The following is an 8834-nucleotide window of genomic DNA, read 5'->3' as shown; positions in this document are numbered from 1 at the left end:
GGGAGTACTTTAGCTTGTTGCTAAACCCCATTTAAAGTCACATTTATTTTTTTAAATTTGATATAAAGTACTTCCTTCTTTATTTAATTTTTAATATGAGTTGACCTAAGCGCCTGCGAGATTTAATTTTCATTTTTCAGTGTTCCTTGTATCCCTTTTTTTCTATATACTGTATTGGTATAGGTTATACATGAGGCATCACAATATATCTGGTGAATTCTTTTGATCCATGCATACATTATTTTTAGTCGCTAGATGGCTATTAACTTGAATCAAGTTTACTTTTTTAAGACTTTTGATCAAGATTTTTTGCAAAAAAATTAAATAAGTCAAATTATATCAATTAACTGAATACTCAAATTGTATCTCATGGTCACATAATGAAATGCTCTAATTCCATTAATGGAACATCCTTTTAGATTAAAGGAAGCAAGTGCTAATGTAGGGCTAGGCAGTCCTGTGTGAATTTTGGGTCATGTTTTTAAAACCAGCTTGCCCGTCTTTTTTTTGGTTGTATTTTAGTCCAATTAAGCCAAATGTGAAAAAAAAAATTGAAAAATTATCATTTTATGTGGTTTGTACGCTAAAAAACTGAAACGAGCCATAATTTCCCCTAAAAATTCACCGCTTTTATTCCTTAATAAAATAGGCTGTTAACCTCTAAAAAAGTTGTTTGATGACTCTATTCCTACTAATTACAAACCCAGAATTCCAAATATAGCATTAGTTTTGTCCTATCTCTTGTAGATTTAGAAATTTTTGAGAAAATGTTCAACCGCAACCCATTTTTTCACTAATTAACGCTTATTTTTTGATCTTTTTGCGAAAAAATCCCACAGCATAAAAATTCGTTACTTATATGACTGATGTAAGCTAATTGCACCTCTAAATATGTTTTTTAGCAATTATATAAGTACAAATTGGAAGTATTACTGGTCATTAGGCATAGCTCTTGTGAAAATAACATGTGAATCAGTGTTACTATGTTGTATAAAATATCTAATAATACAAGATAATGTTCATAATACTTGTAGAAACATGAAGTTCATCAATAACTTTTATTCAAACATTTGAAGTGATGCCTTCTCAACCATAGAATTGATGGCATTATGATTTCTTAGGGAAAATGTCATAAATCTGTTGTTTGACACATCCCATTCACCATCTACATCGCGGTTCAGAATAGAAGCTGAGTGCAAATCTAGAGTGTCTATTTTCTAGGATGTTTCCATGTCAAATTGTTACCCTTTTTCACTCTTTCAAGATGATTCATTTGGAATATGTCATCATCATTCCTGTTCTCTCAAGAAGCAATATACCAAGTGTTGCATTCACCCTCAGTGATAAGAGTAACATACTACTTTCCAATTTCAATTTCCATATCAACTTCTGCCACATGACATTCAAGAGCTACCTCAACATATCTGTTTGTTGGTAATAGAGCACTAGAATAATAAAATTGACTAAGGTTGACTAATCTCTCTTCATGTAAGTTCTTGTTGACTTTGAACATAGTTGGATTGTCCAAAACATCAGACTTGTGCGTTTCGCGATAGTTTATTTCGTACAATCTTCTCTTTCATGTCAGGATGGGAGAGGAGATTTTGGTGAAGCTCCTCAACCCTAGTTCCTATGTAAAGCTGGAGACACTTTAGTGTGTACTGACACTTTTTCTTGCCCATCTCGATTTTTTCAGCAATCCAGATATTAAGAAGCTGCTTTTGTTCATTGTACCATTTGTTTTCCATATCATTTAGTACTTTAACAGCATCATTGAAGCCTTTGCCTGTATTTTTATCGAAAGAATTCGATAACAGAAGAGTGCAGTCATTTCTAATTCCTTTGGGAATGAAATTCTTGTTTCTGTATTTGACAACTACTGCTCGCTCGCCAAACCCAGCCAAGTGCCTTTCAGTTTCAAGATTATTAGTTGGTAACCCACTAAGTTGTTCTGTGGTTAATAAATTGAGTTCTATTGCACGACGTTGTTTCCCAAGAGGATACTTTCCGAAGCCATATTCTCTACCAGCCTGTCTATCAAATACCTCAGCAGCATCAGTGCAGATCTTTTGCAATATCTTCTTTAACAAAGCTGATGTTGGTTTGACGATTGGGATATGAGGATAATGGATGACATAGTCTTTCAGTGTCACCAATTTTCCTGCGAGAAGATCTGTATATAGCTGAGGGAATTTTTTCCCAAGTTCTTGTTTTGAATTTACTTTAACAAAATAAAGGAATGGAAGTGTTACTTTGTGTGTAATGTATGCAAAAACATCCAACTCAGTCCAAAGACACTCTGAATCCAGCAGCCATCGTAATATTTCCACATGCTGATTACTCAAAATGCGTTTCATTAAGGAGCATTCTCAAATAAGGCAAGCATTGAATGATATATCCAGCACAGTAATCAAGTTTAGGGAATCTCCGTTCATGGTACATGGCGATGTGCTTGACCTGATTTTCTCTTTGTAGAATGAAATCAAAGAGATCAGCTTGGTTAGAGCTTCGTGCTGATTTTTTATGACTAACCAGATTCAAAATGGATGTGATGCACACTCAACGACAGTTGTTTTACCAGGAAGAAATGATTTCAAAGCTGTGATGTTCAAGTTTTATTCTAAACTCAAGATTGTTCTCTATTGAAGCTAGGACAGATAGAATAGATCGTTTCAGTTTTTTGGGGTGCAAACCGCCTAAAGTAAAAAAAAAATCAATTATTTTTTCACATTTGGCTTAATTGGACTAAAATACATCCAAACAAAGACAGGGAAGCGTGCTTTGAAAATATGACTTAGTACTGCCTACCCCTAATTAATGTTATTATCAATACCCAGTCGCACAAATTGGTTTTATTAATAAAAAGAATACAAGAGTGGGATCCCAATATTTCCCGGGGTCCAGCTCAAAGACAATTTCCCGGAAATGTGCAACCCTTATATTTATATATACCTTGTACGACTATTTATTTATTTTTTGATGTCTTAATATGTTTAGTGCGATGAGTATCATACCTATATAATATACTCGTATACATATTCAGTAAAAATGCAATTTACATTAGTGATATTATCAGACTCCTTCTCTCTCAATTTATCAGGTTCCATCTTCCATTAATACCAGGAATTGCTTAAAAAACTGAAAACTTTCATTTATGAGTAGTTAAATCTAAGAACGAGTATACAAGTATGAATATATTGTATAGATACAATATATTCATAATTGTAAATCCGGTGGGTTTTAAGCTGGCTCTGTAATTTGTAATTGGTAGTATAAAGAAGGAATTTTGATTTTCCTTAGCAGTTATTAATATTATTTAATTCGTGAGTAGTGAACTTCCTTTCCTAAATAGATTCAATTATATTCAATACCTGTTTGAACATTCAGGTGCACTCGTAAAAGTCGGGCAAGGATTCGTTGCGTAGATATAATTGTAAGTCGTTGTTGGACTCAGAATAGAATTGGGGATCGACATCAGAGTAATTCTAATAGGCAAATGTCCTATTTTATATTCATTTTTCCTTCCTCTCTTGTCACAGCTGATTGTAGCTGATCTAATTAAATGCCGTGTCCCTTATTCTTTTTTTCCTTTAAAACATTTTTCAAATTTTTAGGGTTACAATGTTGATTTTCGCATTCTTTTTTTTTTACATACCCAATCCACACTGGATTTTCACCTTTGACTCTTTACTAGAATAAGGCAAACCGCTACACCCAGTGGCGAGTCAAAGACCACGTGATTAATTTTTGCACAAAGTAGTGGCTGTAGTTACACTTTTTTGTCCGCTAGGGGTGTTGAATATATTTACTTGAAAAGTGCACCACAACCATTGGATTTTTTTTTCTTTGAAATGATGAAGTTAAAATTGCTTATATTTTTTTTATGGAGATAATTATAATCATTACTTCACCATTTTATAATTGTCCTCCCCACTTGTAAATACATTCCGGAGTTAGTGCTACTCAGTTTCTATACATTCAACCTTTGAACTGAATTAACAACATAGACCACGAGGGTGAGGGACTGTTTGACGTCTGACACGACTTAGTTGCAGATGTACGGCGAGTGTACTGTGACAAAGCTTCATAGTATCGGAAATGATAATTAACTATGACTGAAAACATAAGGAAATATAAAAAATCCAAGCTCCATCGAGAGTTTATATCATAAGAAAATTATTATTATAAATAGCTTCTCTGAGATTCAAGCGGAAGGATTGATTTTTATTAAATATATAATAAACTATAAAACTGCATCATAAACAAAGTTGATAAAATTATTGTAATTGTTACAAACGTTGTAAATTATTTTCCTGCCCTTACTAAAGGAAAAAAATGAAAGTGACTTTAAAATTAATGAAACAAATCATGAATTATGACAAATAATAAAAATACTATAAAGTATAAATTTAATTATTTATTTCTAAAGTTTTTTTAATCTGTTTAGAAGGATTGGTAACTGCAGAAGAGTGAGAAGAAATAGAGTGAATTAAATGGCTTTCAATTTCTTCTATACAGTATTAACATACTGTTCATCAAATTGAACAATAATTGGTTGTTAAGCCCTTGGGTAGTAGACGTAAAGATGTGCAGTTTTTGTCACCACAAATTTGCAAAAGTTATACTTAATTAAATTTGTGTTAAATGCAGATGTTTCTTTTTAGAGATGATTCTTTTAAAAATGTAAGGCAAACAAATCTTCAAGAAACCTTCTTGAACATTAAGACGATAGTTAGCTACAATGAGTTTTTTTCGTTTTGTTGAAGATCTTGGCTCATACCCTAGCCATGTTTTAGCAGATACTCCACTGGAAAGCACGGGTCTTTTTATATACCGGGTGGTCCATCGAAATCTCGACACTTACTAATTAAAAATAATAATAATAAAGGTTGCATGATTGAAATTAATTCATATTTCGATACATTAAAGCATAAACAATTAGTTACAAAAAAAAACAAAAACAAATCTGAGTTCTGAAGCTTACGTACAAATAAGAAAATGACAGTTGAAAGGGATCGACGAAATTTCATTCGCACACTCATTGACGCTGCAAAAAAATCGTCGGAAGTTTCCAAGGAGTTGGGCGTCTCGAGGACATCCTTCTACGCCGTCTGAAACGTTGGAAAGGAAGGAAGGCCCTGTCAAAAAGGCCAAACTGGGCTCGGAGGAGTTAAAGAAGACAGCCCAGGAGGTTAATCCCCTCAACTCCATGACAGCCCATGCAAGAGATCTTGGGATTTTTTTCACCAGACTGTCGAGAGAGCTAACAAAAAAGTGTGTGGAAAGATCCTTGTGAGGGTGGGGAGGCCAAGAGAGCTTTATTAATTATTAAAAGAGCTCAGACACACATCTATTTATAGTATAAATTTTGTTAAAGTTCAATTTTTAATTAAAAGTTATATCTTGTTGAGGTTTAAAATTCAAAATATGCATATTTTAATGTACCACCCGGTATATTTAACTCGAGTATATTTAACTACTAGGTATTTTAACAATTCCAAAGAAAATAGTTTTGAAGGCAATACTTAACTTTTTTCATGATTCCGACTGACTTTCTCTTGGTATTTAAAATATGAGATCTTATGAAGTTTGGCATATTTATTAGATAAAGGGCGCTCTAGGGGCTATTTTTGTATATCAAACAGTTTTTATCATACATCAAGGGATTGTAAAGAAGAAATTGTACTGGGTTAACTGTTGGGAAAAATTATCTTTATTCACATAAAACATTCAAGTTGTAGTAGTAAGGTTATTTTCGTAGTCTTGTATAGTTTTTGGAAGTATGAAAGTGTCCTAGTGGATAAATATATGGACCTGACTAAGTGATAAACATAATTACATACATATTTGAATATGAAGATGTTCATAGGAAAATAAAATGGTTTTTTTTTTGTCTTTTTATCTTTTCCTATCTCTTTGAGTAAATATAGCCGGCAAATCAATTTTTCTAAAGCATATCTCTTAAAGAATATACGCATTTTCAAACTCCAGGAAAAGATAGCAATAGAAATATAGCCTATTTAGTCAACTAAAGCTTTGAAGGCTTTACAAACTTGTTCTCACTGGATACAATTGGAATAAGGTATGTTCTTTGCATATCCATAATCTAGTTACGGGGATAAATAAGATAGGAAAAAATTAATGTATAATAAGAAAATTAAATTTTGAAGAATATAACAGTATAAATTGTGAATTATTTTATCCAATCAAAAAATAATATTGTTTTGTTATATTTTATAAATTTTCTTCAATAGGTACAATAATACAATATTTGTTTTTAAAGAAAAAACTTAATCTGTTATTAATTTATTTGAGTGGAGACTTGAGATCCTTACACATGGACTGATAAGTCCCGGGCTTATTAAGAAAAAGGTGGCTTTATTCATCAATATAATCTCCATCCAGAGCAATAGAATCATTCCAGCGCCGCTCTAACATATCAATCCCACTTTTATAGAACGCTTTATCTTTGGTCTCAAGATAGTCTTCAGTTTCAGCGTTAAACTTTTCATTGGAGCGAAATTTCTTTCCGGTAAGTATTATTTTTTGACTGCGAATAGCCAGTAGTCAGTAAGAGTTAAATTTGGAGAGTAAGGTGGATGCACAAGCAATTAAAGTTTCAATTAATGTAGGTTTGTCATTGTTTTGATTGACTAGTGAGACGGTTCGTTATCCTTGTGAAAAAAACATAATCTTCTCCTTCAAATGATTGATTCAATGTTGATGGTATTTATCTTCTTAATGTAGTCTATGAATATTATGCCATGTCTATCCCAAAATACCAAGCCCATGACTGTTATACTTTCGAGCACTTTGGTCGAAGTTCACCAGTTGCTATCTATTCAGAGGATGATCGTTTTGATTCCAGAGTGAAGTGATGGATCTTTATTCCGCCCATTGTCACAGCTGCAAGAAATCCTATTTGTTACCTTTAAACATGGTAAAATACTGCTCAGAATAATCAGCACGTTTTTGTTCAATTCTGAGCAAGTGCAGTACCAACTTCGTACAGAGCTTTCTCATAGTCAAATGTTCATGCAATACAAAGGCAACACACTCCTCTGATATTTTTGTAATGTCAGCTACCTCAATCAAAATTCACTTTCCGATAATTCAAAACGATTTTGGGTATTTTTTTTGATGTTTTCTGTTGTTATTACCAAGTTATTAGGATGTACGCTGCATTCTACATTATTAGTGTCTCTACGTCCACATATGAAGTCAGCAAACCAACGTTTAACTGTTGTTTTGGATGGAACGAAGTCCCCATAACTTTTATCAAGCAAATGCTAAGCTTAAAGGGCATTTTTTTCATCAAGAAGCAGTGTAAAAGTAAACATGAAATAGTTTTTGATCCATTGTTCTGGATATAACAAAAGTAAATTCACACTTAGCACAATAACTCACAAATTAACGAAACAAATTGTCAAGAAATTTTGACAACTGTCTTTTGAAGGTTGGTACTAACTGAAAATTAACTGATTTAAAAAAAACCACCATCTATTTATAAACCTCGATACTTTTGAGCCCCTGTGCTAGATCATCAACACTATAATCAAAGGTGAAGATCCAGTGTGAAATGGGCATGTTAAAAAAAGAAACTGAAAATACACCACAAGGTAGTCCTGACAATTTGAAAAATGTTTTGCAGGAGAGTAAGGATAATGCTCATGACGTTTCATTAGATCAGCTGTGACTAAAAAGGAAGGAGAAAATGATATAAACGAGAACATTTGCTAGAATTACTCCAGTGTCGATCCCCAATTCTACTCTGAGTCCAGCAAGGACTTACAATTATAACTCTGCAACAAATCCTCAGGTTTATAATTCGTCTTAATACTTATATTGTCTTCATGAATGAAATAATAATGATATATCAAAACCCTCCTCATATTTTCAACTAAAAAAAAAGCAACTCCACTTTCTATGAAAAACTTTATAGTTCTGTGGTTATAGCCATATATGTCGAGTCGATATTTTTGTTAGACGATATTTTAATTAGACAAGAAAAAACGATTATTCTGTCTTCTCTTTTTTCTTCTTTTTTTCTCATTGTTTTATCGGCCGTGTTATGTTAAATTAGCCCTCTGAGGAAGGCATTATTACCTTTATTTGGTGTAAATTGTTTTAAAAAGGCATAATATAATAAATATATGTGAATGGAAATATAATAACAATATTTTCCTTGCACTTAAGCTATTTTAAATATAGAAAGTTCGTCTCTTTATTGCAGTCATTTTCTCCCTCCAAAATCATACAACTGGCAGCTGATGTTTACATAGGTCTTAATTCAGATTCTCGCTCCCGCCTTCTCCTCGCACTCTTCCTTTCTTTACAAATATGTCAACTCTACATATTTGTAATTTGATTGTATATAAATATTAGTTCAAGATCGTATTGTTTTTTCAGTTCAGTCTTATGTAATTTTTCCAGGCCAAACTGGACCGATACTTCTGTCCAGCCCAAATTTTCTGAGTGCAGACAAAAATTTAATCGTTTTCAAATCTTAAACTGATTTTTTATGTCTCAATATATACTCCAATTTTATGTGGTCTTCATCAATGGACGGTTTGTCTCCCCAATCCGTCTGATTTATGAAACACTGTCCATATGACGTCATTCAATGTGCGCATGTTCACCATTTTAAAATGCATCAATAACTTATCTTTAGAATCTGTGCAGACCGAATTTTAAATGACATCGATTTTTTTGTAAGACATATCCAGACCGAATATTTCTTTCTGACCAATCTAGACCAGTTACAATCGAACTTCTTCCAATTATTTCGGCCACTAAAATTCATAATGGTCTCAGACCGGACTAGGATTTTCAGA

Source organism: Lepeophtheirus salmonis, chromosome 11 (assembly GCF_016086655.4).
Source record: "Lepeophtheirus salmonis chromosome 11, UVic_Lsal_1.4, whole genome shotgun sequence".
Taxonomy (NCBI): Eukaryota; Metazoa; Arthropoda; class Copepoda; order Siphonostomatoida; family Caligidae; genus Lepeophtheirus; species Lepeophtheirus salmonis.
This window is presented reverse-complemented; position numbering follows the sequence as displayed.